Source organism: Silene latifolia, chromosome Y, assembly GCF_048544455.1.
Source record: "Silene latifolia isolate original U9 population chromosome Y, ASM4854445v1, whole genome shotgun sequence".
Taxonomy (NCBI): Eukaryota; Viridiplantae; Streptophyta; class Magnoliopsida; order Caryophyllales; family Caryophyllaceae; genus Silene; species Silene latifolia.
Window position 1 is genome coordinate 149,830,380 of NC_133538.1, and position 21,940 is coordinate 149,852,319.

Genomic DNA, 21,940 nt, shown 5'->3' on the forward strand with positions numbered 1-21,940 from the left:
AGTTCTCTCTTCGGGGACGTGGAGAGGCTCCCTTCAGGCATGTGTCCAAATCCCAAGATGAGAAATGGTTTGAGGACTTCTTTTTCATGAGGAAGGACTCCATTCAGCCGCCTGCTGATTGCATCTTCGAGAAATGGGTCATAACTTCGAGTAAGTAGTCTCCCTGTCACCTGATTTGTTTATCTCGCTGCTTACTAGCTTACTTCATCCTCTACGTGCAGGCCCCTGTGACCTAACTCGCATTGGTGCCAAGATCCCTGCCTGTAGCAAGCTGTTCTGTATCTAAATCCGAGAGAAAGTTTCCTGACCTGCTCCCTGGTTTTTCATCTGCTTCTTCCTCCAACCCTCCTCAGTCAGCTCACAGTATGACTTATGGTAAGTTTTCCACAACCGTTTCAATTTGCACGCTGCTTCTCCTAATGCTTCAGGTATCCTGACACCTGTGGTGATGCCTGTTTGCAAGTTCCAAGGCTGATCCTTTAGAAATCATCCTCCAAAGTGCCAAAAGAAAGAGGTCTTCTGCCAGATTTGACGTGGCATCCGCCTCTAAGAGGAATGCTCCTGCTGCCTCTTTCCAAACCCCTCCTACGTACTCCAGTTCTGCTGGGCCTGAGCCCTTGGAAGTTGACCCGCTTTCTCGCCATCCGCCTACTCCTCCTGCCAGCCCTCGTGTCTCAGCTAGCAGAGACACTATTGCTCACTTCCCAGGAGGTTTCGGGAATGTGGACGAGGTACCATACTGGCCGGAGATCGACCAACTGCTCTTCCCTCCTCTAAAGGAGACGTTCTCAGAGTTCTCCCCAGAGGAGATGGCTGAGAATGACATGCACAACGCCTTTATGGTGAATTCTCTTCATCTTCTACCTGTTTGTTTGTCTTCCTTTTTATTTAGATTCTACCCTTTAATTTCCTTGCTGACTTCTGATTTTTCCTGCCACAGACCCTCAAGTCTGCACTCTATAATAGGAAGATAATCAACATAGTGCAGACCACCAGTCGTGCCACCAACTTCAAAAACCAGGAACTGAAGGGGACAATTGCCGACTTGGCACAACAGCGGTCTGATCTGAAGGAACGTGTGGTGGAGTTAAAGGCTGAGCTTGCTGTCACCAAGAAGAAGCTGAAGGAAGGGGCTGATCAGTTGGCCCGCACTCAAGAGGTGTGCGGCACTTTCTCTGACTCCCTCAAGCGCTCTGACGAGAAGATTAGTGAGCTGATCTCCCTGGCCACCAATGTTGTTGCCTATGCTACCTGGCGGGGAAAAATCAGCGGAATGTGTGCTGCTCTTGAGGAGGCTCCCACCCAGCAAGCTATAGAGGAGGAGGAGAAACAGCTGGAGATGCTTTATCCCTACCAACCTGATCTGAGTGCGCTGATGCCTGAAGTTGAGGAGGTGAATTCTTCTGCACTGGCTGAGCAGGCTGCTGGTGGAGACGTTGGAATGCCCCAGGAAGCTGCTGACGGAGCTCAGTAAGCTATGGAAGCTGAGGGTGTGCAAGCTGGTGCGATACCTCAAACAGAGGGTCAGCAGGCAGATGAGGTGCCAGAAGTGGAGGTCATCAATGTGACCGATAATTAAGTTGTTTTTTTTTTTATCAATGAACGTTTTGGCAGTCTGGCCCAGATGTGGCAGACTTGTAAGTTTGAAACTTTTTTCTGGCTGTTCCGCCAAGGTGGCGGTTTAAAATCAGGGACCGTATTTTGGCCATATTTTGGAATATCCTTGCCGCTGTTTTGGCAAGGTTTGATTTATATCTTGTGCTTGTTTCTTAGATTTCCTTAGTTTAGGAAGTTTCCGTGTCAGCCCGCTGGTTGATTTAGGCGAGTCTTGTCATCCTGAAAAGGCTGACGTTTTGACTCAGCTAGCTGTCGTTTCAGCCTGATGGCTGATTTAGGCATATGCCGCAATGTAATAGGAGTGGTCGTGTCAGCCTGAGAGGCTGATTTAGACCAGTCTTGTCAGCCTGAAGAGGCTGATTCAAACTAAGGTAGCTGTCGTGTCAGCCTGATGGCTGATTTAGGCGTATGCTGCAGTTTTGGATTACTTAACCTTGTTCATGACGGAAGGTGTGTTTATCACGTTTAAAGCCAACAAGGGCGTAATTTAGGCAAGTTTATCGTCATTCTAGTCCAATGGGACGCTGCAGGATTCTGGTAGCGCAGATATCCCTACGTTCCATGTTCGTGCATGCATGCTGGGGCCCTGATTAATTGCGATTAGTGCGAGCTACGTCCAGGGGGTGGTATCAGGGGTAGCTGGGTAAGCGTGTTTAGCTGTCAACCAGGCTCCCTTTCGTATGTTCCACAGTCCGCCTGGTGAGGGTGCTCCTTGTGGAGAAAATAGGTTAGGCATGTTGGAGTGCCATATGCCTTGTCACCCCACATTGGCAGTTTACAGCCCTGCTAAATATCCTTTCAACGTACCATAGACACTAGGATTCAGAGTGATGTACCTAAAGAAGCCTGAAAATAGGAAAATCTATTAAAATGATGTGAAGTACCTGTCGTCATCTCATGGGGTACCAGAGCAATTGTGGTCCCAGAACGCTGCTAGACCACACCATCTAATAGTAGTTTAAAATCTTAAAATAGCTAGAGACACTAGAAATAAGAGTGAAATTGGCAGTATGCCTACTACAGGATTTTTATTTTAATTTTAAAAACGATTTGGCTTTTCATAGTACATCATCCTGAAGGCTAAAATCTACATATTATTTAAAGTAATATCTCTTCAGGTGAAGTATGTTCCATGGGGGTTGTATGATTTGACCGTCCATAGTCATTAGTCTGTATGCACCATGGCCAACAACTCCTTCTACCTGGTATGGTCCTTCCCATTTGTAGGCTAATTTTCCTGCTTTACGATTCTTGGTGTTTTGAAACACCTCAGAGGACCAGGACTCCTACCTCTAGGAGCCTGAATTTCACATTTTTGTTGTAACTCCTGGCCACTGACTACTTGTAGGCAGCCAGACATATTTTTGCGCTTGCTCGCAGCTCGTCTACTATGTCCAGGCTTCTGACCATCTCTGCATTGTTCAGTTCTCCTGTCATACTTCCATGCGTGTGGGTGGGAACTAGAACTTCTGATGGGATGACTGCTTCTGCGCCAAACACCATGCTGAAGGGTGTTTGACCTGTTGCTACCTTTGGCGTCGTTCTGTCTGACCATAATACTAGTGGCAATTCATCTGCCCACTTTCCTAACTCATGTAACCTCCTTCTCAAATTGTCCATGATGATTTTGTTGCTGGACTCAGCTTGCCCGTTGGACTTTGCAGTCCTGGGTGCTGACTTTTTAGGGTGATGTTCCACCTAGCACAGTATCCTTCGGTATCGTTGGCAATGAATTGTGAGCCATTGTCACATATGATTTCTGATGGGATACCAAACCTGCAAATGATGTTTCGTTTTATAAACGAAATAACTTGTTTGTCTTTTACTTCTGTGAATGCTTCTGCCTCTATCCACTTGGAGAAGTAATCTGTCATTGCAAACATCCATGTTCTGTTTCCTGTGGCTTTTGGCAGAGGCTCTACTATGTCCATGCCCCATACCATGAATGGCCAGGGTGAAATGATAGGGTGCAAGGGTTCTACTGGCTGATGGATCATTGGTCCTGAGCGCTGGCAGGCGTCACATTTGCGTGCGTACTCTGCTGCATCGGCCTTTATTGTAGGCCAGTAGTATCCCTGCCTGAGGGCTTTATTTGCCAGATTCCTGCCCCCTGCATGGTTTCCACATTCGCCACTGTGGAGAGCATGTAACACAGTCTGCGCTTCTTCCTTGTCCAGGCACCGTAGGTAGGGGTCTGCCAGTGATTTCCTGAATAATGTATTATCAATAAGTATGAATCTGGAGGCCTTCACTCCGAAAGCCCTTACTTCCTTCTTGTCATCTGGTAGCTTGCTATGACGCAGCTAGTCTAGGTAGGGCGTGCGCCAATCCCAATCATCTGCATATTCGTCCGCTTGGTCGGGCGGCTGACCGGCTGGCTTAGAGCCTTCACCTGCCTCTGTAACTGCCTGGACTCCTTCTCCGTTATGTCGGTTTAAATGTTGCCCCCATAGTTGCTAACTTCCACATTTTGATCTCTGGGGATCTACTTAAGCTTGCAAGTCCCGAATTTCTGTTTTAACTCCTTCGCTATTTTTAAGTATGTAATCATCTTCGAATCTTTGGCTATAAACTCATGATTCACGTGGTTGACTATCAGCAGAGAGTCACTGGATATGCGCAGGTGCCTGACTCCTAACTCTAGAGCTAGCTTCATTCCTAGTATCAAGGCCTCGTACTCTGTTTCATTGTTGGTTGCTTTGAATTCACATCTTACCGCTTGTGCTATTAGGTCTCCTTCTGGTGACCACAGGTTTAACCCTACACCTGCCCTCCTTTGATTGGAGGCTCCGTTAATATGCATCTGCCAGACCTCTGCCTCCTTGCTTCCCCCTAGGGTGAGGATTTCCTCATCTGCCAAATTTTGGATGGTGGGTCAAGTCGACACAAAGTCGCCCACCTTCTTTGGCGATTTGATTGTTGTCGGGGTCATATTGGATATCATACCCACCGAGGTGTACTGAGACCATTTTGACATTCTCGCCGACGGTGCAAAGGCTTCCTCATGATAGATTTCAGCGGGTAGTTGGTCACAACATGTATAGTGTGAGACTAGAAATAGGGGCGCAGTTTGCGAGATGCTACTACCAGTGCTAATACTAACTTTTCAAGAGATGTGTACCTGGTCTCTGCCGGCAGAGAGACTTGCTTACGTAGTACACTGTCTTCTCGCTCCTTTTCTGCTCTCTAACGAGCAGCGCTCACTTTGCCACCTCTCGTGACGGCCAGGTATAGGAATAGTGGTTCTCCTTGTTCTCGCTTCGACAAAGCGGTGGTGGGTCGCCGAGGTAGTGTTTCACTCTCGAAGGCTTGCTCGTGATCCATGAGTCCATTGAAACTTCCGACTTTTTCTTAGTATGTCGTAAAAATGACTGCACTTATCTCAAGATCTTGAAATGAACTCGCTTAATGTCGCTACCTTTCCAACTAGTCTTTGAACATCTTTAGGCTTCTCAGGTGACTTTAGTTGTAAGACGGCTTTGATCTGCTCGATGTTGGCCTCTATCCCTCTTTCAGTTACAATATAGCCTAAGAATTTGCCAGAAGATACTCCGAAGGTGCATTTAGATGGATTTAGCTTCATTTTGTATTCCCTCTTGGTGCTGAATGTTTCTGCCAGACGCCGCATGTGATCTTTGGCTTTTTCTGATTTCACCACCATGTCATCAATATGTACCTCCATAGTTCTTCCTATCTGCTCTTTGAACATACGGTTAACTAGCCTTTGGTACGTGGAGCCGGCGTTCTTCAGGCCGAATGGCATAACGTTGTAGCAATATATTCCTCTCTCAGACATGAATGTCGTCTTCTCTTGATCTGCAGGATCCATCTTAATCTAATTGTATCCACTCCATGCGTCCAGGAATGTCAGCATCTCATGTCCAGCTGTCGCGTCTACCATTGCAACGATATGAGACATCGGGAAGGGATCTTTAGGGCATGCCTTGTTGAGGTCGGTGAAGTCCACACATACTCTCCACTTCCCATTCTTCTTAGGCACCACCACTACGTTAGACAACCATTCTGGATATTTTACTTCTCTTATTTTATTTGCTGCCAGCAGACTATCTACCTCTTGGTTGATCACCTTGTTTCTTTCTGCTGCAAAATTTCTTCTTCTCTGCTGGATGGGTTTACACTTTGGGTCCACATTGAGCGTATGCGTTATGTTAGATGGATCTATTCCTATCATGTCAACGTGTGACCATGCGAAATAATCCATGTTATCCTGTAGGAATTTGATTAGTTGCTGTCTCAAGCTTCCCGTGCATCCTGCTCCAATGAGCACAGCTCTTTCTGGGTGCAGCTTGTCCAGGTTGATTTGATCCAGCTCTTCTACTGGGGGCTTGATGTATTCGTCTTGGACAGGCTTCTTCTGTAATTGCTATGCGGGAGGGCTGGCAGTACACTTAAGTGACTTCTTATAACAGCCTCTAGCTTCCTCTTGATCTCCTCTTATTGTCTCTACTCCCCATGGTGTGGGGAACTTTATGCACTGGTGATATGTTGAGGGGACTGCTTTCATCTGGTGTAGCCACGGACTTCCCAGGATGACATTGTAGGTGGAGGGGCCGTCTATAACCAGATACCTGACTTGCTTGTTGACTTCTCCCACATAGGTTGAGATGACTATTTCTCCCAGCGAGTTCGCTGTTTCCCCACTGAAGCCTACTAGCGGAATAGTCTTCTTCTGCAGATCCTTCTCGCTGAATCCCATGTTCTCTATGGTCTTTAACATGATCAGGTTGACCGAGCTGCCTGTATCTACCAGGACCTTTATAACCGTGCAATTGGCCATTGATAAGGTGATAATAAGTGCGTCATGATGTTCTCGTTCATCGTATGTATCTCCTTCATGAAAGCCGACAGCTGGTAAGTCGGTGTGAGAAATTTTGCAAGAATTTGCTGGCCTATCTCCTTTGGTGTCAGTAGCACGTCTCTTAGCTGCTGAGTATGTCAGCCCGCTTAGGTATGAGTCGCTTGCTATCACGTTTATGATTTTGGTGCATGTGGGTGGGGTTGCAGGCTTGTTGGAGCTTACCTTATCCTGTTGCTTGCCCACACGTGGTAATAGGTGGCTCAGCTTTCCTTGTTCATACAGGCGCTTGATCTCTCTCCGTAATGTGTAGCAATCCTCAGTGTTATGCCCAATATCACGGTGGAACTCACACTTCTTTTTGCTATCCTTTCTCAATGCTTGCTCCCCTACTGGTGGGTTGGGCCACCTGACTCCATCTCCCATCTCCCTGAGTGCCTTCAGGATTCCTCCGATACCTATAGTGAATCCATATTCTACCAGAGTAGGGAGTTGTTGATTTTTCTCGATTCTATTGACTCCCCTTCCATATGGTCTGTACCTCTCGTCTTTCTTGCTGGTGGTTTGCTTTCTTCATGATTTCTCCACGGTTGAGGTACTAGAAACACTTGGTGCATCAGGTAGGCTGGCTCTAGCTAGTATGTCTTCTTCCAGTCTGATTGCGGTAGCTGTCTTTTCCTGTAAGGCCTCAAAACTATGGCAGGGATGCATAGTTAACTGCTTGTATAGGTCGGAGTCATAGTGAAGGCCTCTTCTGAAGGCTTCTACTGCTGTCGAAATGTCGCACTATCGTACGGCTACCTTCTCATTGTTGAACCTAGTATTGTATTGTCCAATGGTCTCTCCTACCCCCTGGACGATTCTGTATAGATCTTCTGCATGCTTCTGCGGCTTCCTACTGCTTGCAAATTGCTGAGTGAAGGCGTTTACTAATTCAGCAAATATGGATATCGACCTGTTGGGCAGGCTCACAAACAATCGAAGTGCCGGTCCTGTTAAGGTGGATCCAAATCCTTTGCACATGCAAGGCTCCTTAACTTGCCCTACGGCTATTACCGTCATCATCTTCTGCTTATATTGGCTTATATGATCAAAGGGATCTGTTGTGCCGTCAAAGAGAGGCATATTTGGATTTGTGAATCCCTTTGGCATGGCTGTGATAGATATGATGTCTACGAATGGCGAATCGACATAGCTGTCTAGTGCTGCTTTCTCGAGTGGGGGTGGAAGCCCTGGGACCCTGCTCAATATCTCCTTTAGCTCCAAGTACTGCTGATTTGTTATGCTGCCTGAATTTGGGGCCCGTCTGTCAGCCGCCTGCTGATTCAATATACTGCCTCCTGATCCGAGCTCTTGAAGGTTCTGACGTGTTCCAGAAGCTAGAGGAGTTGATGTAATGACTGTCCCCTGCTGCCAGTTCACTTGTTGGTTTGACTCGGATCCTACTCCAGGTGTCTGATCGATCGTTGCGGGGCTGCTGACAAGGATGCCACCTGCTCGTACTTCCACACAGATGGCTGCAGGCCAGTTATCCGGGGTGAGGTATCCCAACCCTTATGGGGTTATCCTTCCATCTGATGGTAGTGTAGACAGATCCAATCTTGTTATCAGTTCAGCCGGTATCTGTCGAAGCTGATTCCTGCTACCCGATGCCCCTTGTGTTAGATCTACTAGTGGAGACCTTCCTTCGTCTACCCTGCTCACTGTGGTGGTAGACTGCTGTTTCAGGATGTCTATCTGCGCCCAGAGCTCTCTGTCCCTCTTCCTTGCTTCAGCTTCAGCTTTCTTCTAGTCTTATCTCATGTTTTCCATGGCTTTCTGGAGATTCTATACGCTAGTGAGCAAGATTTGTTTGGGACTAGGCGGCGGGGTGACGCCTGAGCTTGACGTTCCTTTATCTGATCTGGCATGGGTTGCAACAGTAGGAGTCCTAGGAGGCAGAGAGGTTTTTGCTGTTGATATTGTTCTCGGAGTATGTCCAGGAGCCTGTGTTGCCACTGTTGATGTTAGAGTAGAGGGCGGTGGTGGCGATGGTTGTCTGCTCCCTGACACGGCGTCCGATTCTTGATTATCCATGGTGTATTTAAAGTATCAACGATTGACGACCACAATGCCCCACGGTGGGCGCCAAACTGTTTAGGTATTGTTTAACAAATTGGTTGATTCGGGTCAATGCGGTCATACTCGTCGGATGTTTGATGGTTTCTTTGTATGACGATATTTAAATAAGGAAATAAAATACGAAATTTAAATTAACACGTGAGATTTGGTGACGCGGAAAACCCATTGTGGGAACAACCGCGGGAGGGACGGTACCCTTCCAAATATTGCACTATACTTGAATAGGAGGATGATTACAATTGATACGTAATGCTAATCTTGCTGGCACGAGGTATCGGGCCTGCAGGATCTTGGACGGATGTATATGTGAGTACGAGAATGTGCTAATGTCTTGATGTCAATGCGCGTATATGTGGATGTGTTGTTGAATGTCCTTCCTTGATTGCTTCATTGGCTATTTATAGGGTAAGAACCCTAGATGTGTCCTACCTTGATTATGGAAAGGGAATATAACTTCCATAAAAACTCTTTCCATGTTTGGCCGTCTTCCTCAGTTCTCCCTGATCTCCCTGTCTTCTCCCTAACTTCTCCCTGAATTCTCCCTGGCTCTTCTTTCCTTAATCCGGACGTCTCCTCTAACGGGCCTCAGTCTCTTTCTGCATGCATGTTGGCCCATCCTGTTCCTCGTGCCTTATTCCAACCATGGAACCCCCTTCTTCTTACTAGATCTTTTATTCACCAAGTGGGCCTTCTCTTATTGTGCTATTTTTAGCCCAAACAGTCATGACCTCAACAAATTCTCAAAATTCCTCACAACTCATCTCAGAAATCCTACCACCACTCAAGTGAAATCCCAAGTTGCAGGTTTCAAAGTTCATACCATTATAAACAACACAACATGCTTCATAATTTGAAATAGTAAAGCCATGATGCCAAGTATGAGTCATATAATCTTCAAATCTTGCAACATATTTATCAAATGGCTCATCTTCATATTGACAAAAAGTGAATGTAGACATGATAAACATATGAAATAGAACAAGTACAAAAAATAAAATTCCCAAGGAACCAAGATTCCTTAAGAAGAAGCACAACTAAAACTAGACAAAAGAACGATTCAAATACGCAACACCGTCCCCGGCAACGGCGCCATTTTGATGGGTGATGTCGTCAGGTCTCCCAATCAAAAACATTTATAATTCTCAACAAACAACTAGTTAGTGGTAAGTCGAGGTCGATCCATGGGATGGTGGTTACTCAAATTATTCAAACTAATTATTGTTGTGCTTGGGGTTGTCACAAATATAATGGGTTGATGATTCTAATCTAATAAAAGCAATAAACAAGCAACAAAAGGAAAGATGTAAACAAATGACTAAAAATGCTAGGATATCATGGTTTCATAAGGAAATCATGGGAGTTGATCATACAAACATGTTCTCAATTATAAGCAAGCAATTATTGTTGTAAAGGAACCGAGTTGGTGTATGTCTTACGGTTCTTAGGAAGAGTTGGGTCCCAAAGCCGAATTGATTAGATTGTACAACACCTACAAGTCGACTTACCTTCCCCCTAATCACTTCTATGCATGGTCTAACTAGACTCGAGTTTGTTTATATCTTACAAGTCAAGTTGAATAGATAAGAGATGGTTGTAAATGCAAGGATTCATAGACATAGCATTTCATCAAACATAACATGTGCATAGGTTGACATCACAACAAGCAAGCAGATTAATTATGTGAACATATTAGATTAAGAATGAATCATTCCCCATGTTGGTTTCCCCTAATTACCCATTAATCATAGCTAAGAGACTAATCACTCATTATCAGGTTTAACATGCTAACAAGGTTGTCAATCATATTAACAAGGAAAAACATGATGAACAAGTAAAAAAGATTAACAATAACTAAAACAAGGATTAAGAGAATTATACCTATGGAGATTCCAAAAAAAAATACAAAGAATAATAGAGGTACTTGATGATTGATGGAAGGTTGTCAATCTCCCAATAAAACCCAAATGATCTTCTAATTACCCAATAATAAACTTGAATTACTCAATAATAAACTTGAACAATAATTAAAGGAAAGATTAATGTGTGATTTGTGGAAAGATTAAAGAGTAATCTATTCTAATCTACTCCTAATGAAAGCTTAACCTAATCTAAAGAAGGATTGATTTAATCTAATGAAAACTTAATGGTTTGATTATTACAAATGGGGTATATATAGTAGTGCATCATTAGGTTAAGCAAGGGTAAATTAGTAAATAACAATGCCAATTGTTGAGTAGGGAAATGCTCCTCTCAAAGAAAGATGCGAGTCTCCTTTTTGCTAGTCTTCAAGAAATGTGCGCGGATCGTGGTTCACGTAGCAAGGATAAACTTCATGTCCAGCAATACGATCATCCCGTGCTGAAAATGAGCGTCATGGGCCTTAACCCGAGCGGGTTGAATTTGACCCGAGCGGGTTGATCAGTATCCTGCTCCACATAAGCTTGACTCGCGCGGGTCGGGCTACTGTTCCCTTTCTTTTTGCTTTTTAGCCTAAGATGCATCTATATACTCTTTATTTCTTCTTCCTTGGGCATCATTCTTGCCTCCTCTTCATACTTGGTCCATCAAATATCGTCAACAAGCTTCCAAATATGCGTGAAAGACGGGAATTTCCGCCTTATTATCTCCTTTCCTATAAAACATATAAAATGCACTAGGAAAGCAAAATAGAGAGCATTTGACGGATAAAATGCTCATGAAATGTTATAAAAGTATGCAAAATAAGTTCAATAAGGGGACTAAATGTGCGCAAATAATGTTCACATCAAATATCCCCAAACCGAACCTTTACTTGTCCCGAGTAAAGAGGTGACAAAAACTAGGACCCTTATTTAAACTATCCTACTAATATAACCGATGTGAGACAATTATCGAGTCTCACTCCGCCCCTTCAACTCACAAAAAGACAACGATGAGGTAGGATGCCTTCTTGCAAGGCAAGGTGGGTCTTGCCAAAATGGCGACACATCCAAGCATTCAAGCACACAAAACAAGTAATGGATGCATCTACAAAAGAATAGCCACTTTTCTCATCTAAGTGGCGGAAATTATCTACAAGGGAAGCAAATTAAGGGTACACAGTGCTTCATAGATATGGTTTCTTCAAAATACTCAGCCTAGAAGGATACCAATAAATCATCTCCAAATTGTGTCAAGCTAGGGTACCTTTGTCCTCAATCGTTAAATGCCTTATCAATAATAGACTCCCTATGGTGTTAGAAACGCTGGAGGATTGCGGAATTCCCCTTCTTGCCTAGACAAGAAGAAGGGTCGTCCCCTCTCTACCATGCACAAAAGTGGATACGATGGAAAAAGGGATCAAAAGTATTTGAGTTTCATTTGGGAGTTTGCTTTTTTTTGTTGTTTTTCCCCCAAATTTCTTGTGGCATTTGACATTTGAGAACACTTTCTTTTTGCAATTTCTTTTTGATTTTTGGCATTTCAGTACTTGACAACTTTCACTTTTGCATTTTCATTTGAACATTTTCAAAGTCACCCCAATTAGTAACGAGAGTGGCTTATATTTGAAGCATTAGGAGTCTATTTTTGTTACTCCCTTCTTTTCTTTTGATGCATTTGCAAACTTTTTGACTTTTCATTTCATTTCTCAAGTTTGAACAATTTTTGTGCCCATTCCCTTTTGATGACAAAATGTATGGTAGAACATGGATGAATGATGGTTGCATGGTTTCAAGGGTCACCTTGGAATAAACGGTAGCCAAGGAGTTATCACACTACAAGGTACTCTTGACTAGGCCTTAATCCATGGGTCAAAGGATACTAGCATGACACATCCTAAGGTGTTTTACAAGTATTCTAACAAGGAAAGTCTTAAGAAGAAAAAACATCTACTATGGCCTATATACACTTGTCAAGCTTCCCAAATAGACGGTTTCGTAAAATTTTTCTAATCATGCAAACTATATGCCATGATGCAACTAACATATATACATCCTAATGCATATGCTTCTACCAACTAATATACCAAATAATCTAAATGCAAGTCCTAAATTCACATTGTTTATACCGCATTAATCAAAATAAAGCCACATAGTCATTAACATAAAGAGGAAAAAGGAGATTGGAAAGATCATACCATGCGGTCTTCAATATCCTCATGTCTCGGATGTGGCGTAGTCAATCAATGTGAACAAGGATGAACAAACACAATATATACAAACAATATATACAAGACTACACTATAAAGGAAACGATCTTTTTTTTGGATTTTTCAATTTTTCAAAATTTTTATTTTGTATTTTGTTTTAATGAAATTAAAAGACATATTTTTGTGATTTTTCGAAAATTTTCAATTTTTATGCATTTTTGGAATATAAATTCTCATCCCCCACTTTATTTTGGACATTGTCCTCAATGTACATGTAGGAGTAGGAATAAAAAGGAAATACATTTTTTTGGATTTTTGATTTTTTGAAATAAAGTACAAATGCAATATGATATGAATGCATGCATGCTCTAACTAAATGCAATTCTATATGACATATATAACAAATGAATGCAATCTAAACTATATTATATGATGCATGATTTCTATTAAGCTATGGTCACCTATGATCAAACCTCCCCAAACCGATTTAAACACTGTTTCTAGTGTAGAAATGAATACGTTTGGCCATTAGTAACTATGCATGAATTCTAATCTATATGCAACTATCTACATGAATCATGTGAGATATAATATAATGCAAACTAATCTAATCATGTGAGATATATTACAATGCAAACTATACATGAGAAATAGGGAAAGAAGGGTCTTACAATCACGATCTCAATCAAAGCCTCTATCAATAAGGCTATCATCATCTTCACTTTCTTCTTCTTCCTCCCCTAATCTATGGTAATCTTCATTCATGCCTTGGTTTGGGAACACAAGGTGTGGTTGCACCTAAGAAGGCCTAGGACCATTAGGATCAATAAACCCTTGTTGTGTCATATGGTAATATTGAGGATAAAGGGCCAAATAGTTGTCTTCTTGCCGTTGGTGGATCCTAAAATCCATGTTGCTCATCATACCCATCAATATATCCATGGCCGATGGTGGGGAGCTTGGAGGAGAAGGAGGAGGAGGAGGTGAGTAGGGTCGGTAGACATGGCGGAATTGAGGTATCTCCTCATAAGAGGGCCGAACACCATGAAGAAATGGTGGAAATCCAAGGCTTGGACCTTGGGACGGTGGTGGTGCATGGGAAGGAGTAGAAGTTGCCTCCTCACGTCGCCTAGGTGGTGGAGCCGCATTACTCTCAATGAGGAGGAGGTAGCTCGGCATAGGTACAAGGTAACTTGACCTAGGTGTGGTAGGAGGAAGGTCCCAAGAAGGAAGGGTGAATGTAGTGCTTCCCTTGGTGTACCAATTAATACCTCCCAAATCATTATATTTGCACCATATGTGATGCCTAAAGATGACCTTCTCATCAAGTAAAGTATCTCCGGGTAGAGCCACATACCTCCCATCATCATTAAACCCCGGACATAAAACATCGGCCATTCTAGTCACTAGACCACCCATCACAATTCCCTTTAATTTTGTCGCACCCCTTGATAGATTTCGAAATCGGACAAGTAATTCAAGAGCGGGATTAAAGTTGTACTTTGGCAAACCTTGGACATTCAAATATGACTCAGGAAAAGTCATGTCAAGTTGACTCACACATCCCGTGTCACTCCTACCATGAATAGTCCCCGCTATAAATTGATGCCACATCCTAATAACCGGATGATGAATGTAAAAGACATGACACCTCTTAAAACCATCTAATTCCAACCCGGTGATCGCTCTCCATAAATGTGACTCTGTGAACCCCACGGGTTTCTCAAGGTCAGTCTCGGGTATTGCAAGTCCAAAAATTTCACCAAAGGTACCCAAATGTATTTGATGGGTCTCATTGCGCAACCTAAATTCCAAAGACACCCCATATCTTTCTCCTTCAAATACTTTGAGACTACACAAGAATTCTAAGGTGAGGCTAAGATATGTTTCCTCATGCATATTAAATAAAGACTCAACACACATTCCTCTAAACAAAGACTCGGTTTGTTCTTCAATACCAAGTTTATCCAAAATTTGACGACAAATGAAACGAGTAGGCTCGAATTCTTTACCAAGTAGTTTCAAAAATCGCCTCCTATGCTCATTTTTGATGAATACTACCTCCGGGAAATCATCAAGTTGCTCAATCTCCTGTACTAGCTCCTCTTCTTGAATTTGGAACTCCGGTGGAGCATTAGAATTGCTTCCTTTCCTTCTTTTTTATCCCGTAGCAGTAGCAGCCTTACTCTTGCCCCAAAAACTCATTGTTGTAGTCTTGAAATCCACCAAGTATCACTACCCAAGAATGCTTCAAATTTCCACAAATAAGAGCCAAACAACCTTGAAAATGCCTTACTAGAACACTAAAAGCAATGTAGTGAAGCTAGAAGGCAAAAATCAAACCCGAAAGACAATTGTTGCTCACGGATTTTTGGAGCTCCAATTTTTGAAATGATGAAAATGGGTGATTTTGAGCAATTAGATGGTTGGAAAGTTGGTTTTTACTGTGTAGAAATGGATTGGAATGATTTTTAGGGTAATTTGATGGTGATTTGGTTGGATTTGATGGTTATTTGGGTGAGTTTTGTGAGTTGAGGTTGAGCTTGAAGGTAGAAGATGAAGATGGTAGGAGAGATTTGAGTGTGGAGTAAAGTTGTGGCTGAAAAACAAGAGGTATACATGGTGTATAGGCTGAACACGGGTGGGTTGGAGGTATCCTGCCCGTGATTCTGGGCATATTCTGCAATCAGAGGGTGGACCCGGTCGGGATAGATCTGACCCGCTCGGGTTGTCAGTGAACCCGCAGATGAACTCAACCCGCTCGGGTTGACAGTGAAGACGAGCATTTTTCTTAAACTCTGCGCGGATTCTTTGTCAGAGAACTTTTCTTCTTTTCTTGTCCTTAAACCCGCTCGAATTTGTCTTGGGATGCGCATATTTTTTGAAATTTCGACCCAACACCTTTCTCTTGATAACAAAGTTACTCATAAGCCCAAATCCTCTATTTTCTTCATTTCTTTACATTTTTCATCTTCTCATTTTCATTAATTTCCTTCAAAAACTCAATTAAAATATGAGATCCCTCCCTTTCATCTCTCATACAATTTATTAAATGAATGAAAGAATGCAAAATTACACTAAATGCATATATACAAATTAATGGTTATTGAGGAACTCCATCAAACCAAAGATTGAAAATTAACAATTTTATAGAAGATTATCACTAGCACTCAAGCACGTAGAAGTCGATCAAATTCTTGGGAGTGAGAAATAAATAGGCATGGATAACAACACATGATTATGCAATGACATATTGCCCAAGTAAGAGGCCGAAGAAGCATGTCAAGAACATTATGACAAAAATCATAAGAAAATGATGGATGATAGGAACATGAAATGGGTAGTTGGTTAGTCATTCACTCAACTTATCCTCCAAATAATCAAAATCACCACATTCAATGCAAGTACTCTCATTATCATCCAAGGTGATTTTAAGGGTGTCTATTTGGGGTTCCCAAATGTCCTCGTCATATTCCTCATCCTAACAAGGTCCATTATCAAAGGGGTTGTCATAACAAGGCTCACCAAGTTCAACACAATTGTCTCCCTCAAATATGTCATCCTCAAAGGGTGAGTTTTCACTCAAGCTCACAACCATATCATTCTCACTTTGCCCATTTGTTAGAAATCTATATCTCATTATTCTCAACATATTCATATATGTTTCAATTTAATTTAGTCATAAAATAAATTAGATCTTATGCATGCAAACATGAGTAAATATAGAGAAGAAATCATCAATCTTACATTGGAAATTTCGGATTATTGGGCACAAATGAGTCCTCCTACTCACTTGTTTTTGAGCTCTCCTAATATTGGATGAACAAAGGATTCAATTTTAGAATCCCTCCCAAGGAATAATACCCAAGATAACCTCTTAATAAATTTAATATTATTAATACTAGAACAATATTAATCTAAATAAAATTGACCCAAAATATCGATTTTGGTCCCGTAATTTCGGTTAAGAGAAGGGAGAAGAAGAAGTAATTTTTTTCTCTCTAAAACTCAAAATCTTTAGATGATAGAATGAATGAATGAATTAATTCTTCTCAAGAGTAGTGTATGTACCAAAAGACAAACCCTTGGCTTGTGTAGGTTGGAAAAACCGGGTAGGGGAGGGAGAAAAGACCAATGCATGAGCCTCTATTCTTCCCAAGAAAAGACTAGGCTTGTATGGCTAGGAGACTAGGTTTAATTATTTTGTTTCCACTAAAATAATTTAACATAATTTAAACACCATACTCCCTTCTAATTTCAGTCCAAATGGGATAAAATGGATTCCATTTTATCTTTGTCAATTTGTCAATTTGTCACATGTTATAAGACATGTAAAATTGTCATGTATTTTTAACATATTAAAAATCAACGTATTAATAAAATACGTCATGTACAAAATCGATTTAGTAATTCACAAGTACTTGTACCAAAACACTTTACCAATTATAAATTACAACATCTTGTATTTATAATAAATTATTCATTCAGTTCAATTGTTTCCGTAAACAATAATTTTATCTAAGTAATAAAACAATTCGATCACTTAGACCGTATCTTATTTAATCAAATTATAATGAGATACGTAAATATTACTTCAAAAATCGTCCGTCAATTTTAAGTAATTTAATTAACGCGTATCGTCATACGATCAATTAAATAATCAATTAAGAGTGTTACCCTTTAGGTATGACCTAAGGGGATCAACTGATCACCACCGTCGCACGACAGTAATGTCAAACTCCAGTCAGCCAATCATTACCGATATGTGTGGACCAGTTGACGGTAAAATATTACTTCCCACATGTATTCTTAAAATGAGACTTAAACATGTGATCATCATGATCGACAATTGTGATCGCATTATTGTCGGAGGACACAAATTCCAACAATCTCCCACTTGTCCTCGATAAGTGTGCGTCACCAATTCTCTTGTCCTATTACTATCTCCCACTCAATGCAAGTTGACTTTTAGGTCGTACTTGCAAGTGATCATATCAATAGTGGTTTCCTCGATCTGGAGAATAACTGATTGACCAGAATTTATCCACCATGGATACCTTCCGAGCGTGCCCACGCATTTCCAGTTCATTACTCCCTGAGTGGCCTTGAGATATTGTTATAACCCTGACAAGGGGTGGACAATTCTTATTGCACTTGGGCCCTTCGAGTAGCCATAACCATCATAACCCAAAATATGCCCATTTGACCCCATTTACAAAGGTCGTAGTAACACAAATTAAAGGTAATCTGAAAATGTGCCATCTTAGGCGAATAGTCTTTAGTCAAAAGAATCGACTCATTTGAATACTATAGTAGCTCTCGCCATGACCAGGCTATATAAATTTGCCAGAACTCTATAAGCGGTCATAAGGCCCGACATAGTGTTCATAACAGTCTGCCTATGTGATCGACTAGTCATTCTCATATGACTCCATGGCACTTGAACTTGCCATCAATCGCATCACACTCTAGTCACTTCGAGACGTCACCTCATACAAGTGACTATGGGCGAATACTATGTTAATCCGTGTTCACTTTAGCGGGGTTCAATTTTGTCTCTACAACCCGTTTGGATATAACAATGTATAAGAAAAGATAAAAGACAAATGTGATTATGAACATGAACAAAAACAACACTTTTATTTCATTTCAAAATCTAACATAAACTTGGTACACGTTTAAGTCCCATGGACGCAACATGTCCATCATGCTTGGCCTGTGATAAAGGCTTGGTGAGCGGATCGGCTATGTTGTCATCCGTCCCAACCTTACATATCGCAATTTCCTTTCTTTCAATGAAATCTCTAATTACATGATATTTTCTAAGTACATGTCTAGATCTATTACTAGATTTAGGCACTTTAGCTTGGAAGATCGTCCTAATATTATCACAATAGAGAGTGATGGGATCATTGGCGGTAGGTACTACTCTTAGACCTTGCGTGAATTGCCTGATCCACACAGCTTCCTTGGTAGCTTCTGATGCTGCAATGTACTCAGCCTCCGTTGTTGAATCATGATCACGACTTCCTTGAAGCTTCTCCAGCCTAACGGCACCACCATTGAGCATGAAAATGAAACCAGCTGGTGATTTCATGTCATCTCTATCCGTTTGGAAACTTGAGTCCGTGTAACCATTAACACGGAGCTCGGTGTCTCCTCCAAACAGTAAGATAGAATCCTTAGCCCTTCTCAAGTACTTAAGGATGTTCTTGACGGCTATCCAGTGACACTCACCTGGATTTCCTTGATATCTACTCGTCATGCTCAAGGCATACGTGACATCAGGACGTGTGCATATCATGGCGTACATGATTGATCCAACAGCTGAAGTATAAGGGATCATCTTCATGCGTTCAACATCATGGGGTTCGGAGGGAGATTGAGACTTGCTCAATATAGTCCTAGTTACCATAGGTACCAATCCCCTTTTTGATTTGTCCATGCTGAACCGCCGAAGAATCTTATCAACATAAGACTCTTGACTTAGTGCCAATATCCTCTTGGATCTATCTCTATGGATCCAGATACCTAATATGCATTGTGCCTCTCCTAAATCCTTCATTTGGAAGTGGTTACCTAACCACTTCTTAACAGAAGATAACATCGGAATATCATTTCCAATGAGTAGTATGTCATCGACATACAAGATTAGGAACACAACAATGCTCCCACTAAATTTCATGTATAAACATGGTTCCTCAACAGTTCGAGTGAAACCATTCTCTTTTATAACATGATCGAATTGATGATTCCAACTTCTAGACGCTTGCTTAAGACCATAAATGGATCTCTTAAGTTTGCACACTTTGTTAGGATTCTTAGATTCAACAAAACCTCCGGGTTGTATCATGTACACTTCCTCTTATAAATGCCCATTTAGAAAAGCGGTTTTGACATCCATTTGCCATATTTCATAATCATGAAATGCGGCAATCGCTAACAAAATCCGTATGGATCTCAGCATGGCTACGGGGGCGAAGGTCTCATCATAATGGAGACCTTGGACTTGGGTAAATCCTTTTGCCACTAGCCTAGATTTGTAGACATCATCATGTCCTTATATGCCATTCTTGACTTTCAAAATCCATTTGCATTGAAGAGGTCTTGCCGCTTTAGGCAAATCTACCAAGTTCCAAACTTGGTTTTCAAGCATAGAATACATTTCGGACTTCATGGCTTCAAGCCATAAGGAGGAATTAGGACTAGAGATTGCGGCCTTGTAGGTGGCAGGCTTGTCACTTTTTAAAAGCATCACATCGAGTATCCCATCTTCTTCAATAAGTCCCACATATCGATCGGGATGGCGAATAACTCGGCCCGTTCATCTAAGAGGAGGAGGGACAACCACGCTAGATGACGAAGGAACATCTTCTTGTGTCTTTACTTCGGTTTATGGCTCTGGAACTTCATCAAGTTCAAAATTTCTCCCACTCTGTCTCTTAGAAATAAATTCTCGTTCTAAGAAGACAGCCTCGCAAGACACAAACACTTTGTTTTATTGAGGTTTTTAGAAGTAGTAACCTCGAGAGGTCGAGGGTAACCTACAAAGATGCTTTTTTCGGATCTTGGGGCAAGCTTGTTGTCGGTTTTTGCCTTGACGTAAGCATCACATCCCCAAATTTTCATGTAGGATATATTAGGAACTCTTCTCGTCCACATCTCATATGGAGTCTTTTCGGTTGACTTTGTGGGACTATTATTCAAAGAACTAATTGCGGTTTGAATCGCAAATCCCCAAAACGAGTTTGGTAGCTCAGTTTGACTCATCATTGATCGAACTATATCAAGTAGGGTTCGATTTCTCCTTTCGGCAACACCATTGAGTTGTGGTTTTTCGGGTGGAGAAAGTTGCGATATAATACAACAACCTTTCAAGTGTGAATCGAATTCAAGGCTAGGATATTCTCCACCACGATCGGATCGTAATGCGTTTATTCTTTTGTTCAATTGGTTCTCTACTTCATTTTGAAACTCCTTGAATTTCTCAAAAGCTTCAGTTTTATGTTTCATTAAATAGATATACCCATATCTACTCAAGTCATCGGTGAAGGTTATGAAGTAGTCATAATTTCCTCGAGCGGTGATACTCATTGGTCCACATACATCGGTATGTATGAGTCCCAATAGTTCACTTGCTCGAGTTCCTTTACCGCTAAAAGGATTACGAGTCATTTTGCCAAGAAGGCAATATTCGCATGTTCCATTTGATTGATAATGAAATGGTGTAATCACATTACTTGAAATTAATCTTTTGATGCGATTCTCGTTTATGTGACCTAATTGACAATGCCAAATGAACGATTCATTTGGGTCACTTGATTTGAGTTTCTTTGATTGAATGTTATAGATATCATTAGTCGGATTCGAGGTTTCTAAAATGTAAATGCCATAAATGGAAGAAGCTTGGCCTATAACCAAGTCGTTCCTTGAAATAGTACAACGATTGTTCTTAATGACAAAACAAAATCCGTCCATGTCTAACATAGCGATAGAAATAATGTTTTTAGAGAGTGTAGGCACATAAATACAATTATGTAAATATAACTCCAATCCATTAGGCAAAGCTAATACATAAGTTCCTTTGGATTCGGCCACTACTCGAGCTCCATTTCCAAGGCGTAGATCCACATCTCCTTTGCTAAGCCTCCATTTCCAAGGCGTATATTTTGCAAATATACGGGACAATTCCTAAGCCAATGTCCCATGCCATAGCAATAATGGCACTCATCATCAACTTGCTTGAAGTTTTTGACTTTCTTTCCCTTCTTCTTGAACTTTTTTCCCTTTGAAGCAAGAACTTGATTGCTTGAGCTCCCACTAGTTTTGCGAAATATACGCCTTGGAAATGGCTTAGGAATTGTCCCGTATATTTGAAAAATATACGCCTTGGAAATGGAGGCTTAGCAAAGGAGATGTGGATCTACGCCTTTGAAATGGAGCTCGAGTAGTGGCCGAATCCAAAGGAACTTATGTATTAGCTTTGCCTAATGGATTTGAGTTGTATTTACATAATTGTTTTTATGTGCCTACACTCTCTAAAAACATTATTTCTATCGCTATTCGCCCATAGTTGCTTACATGAGGTGACGTCTCGAAATGACTAGAGTGTGATGCGATTGATGGCAAGTTCAAGTGCCATAGAGTCATGTGAGATGACTAGTCGATCACATAGGCAGACTGTTAGGAACATTTTGTCGGGCCTTATGACCACTTATAGAGTTCTGGCAAATTTATATAGCCTGGTCGTGGCGAGAGCTACTATAGTATTCAAATGA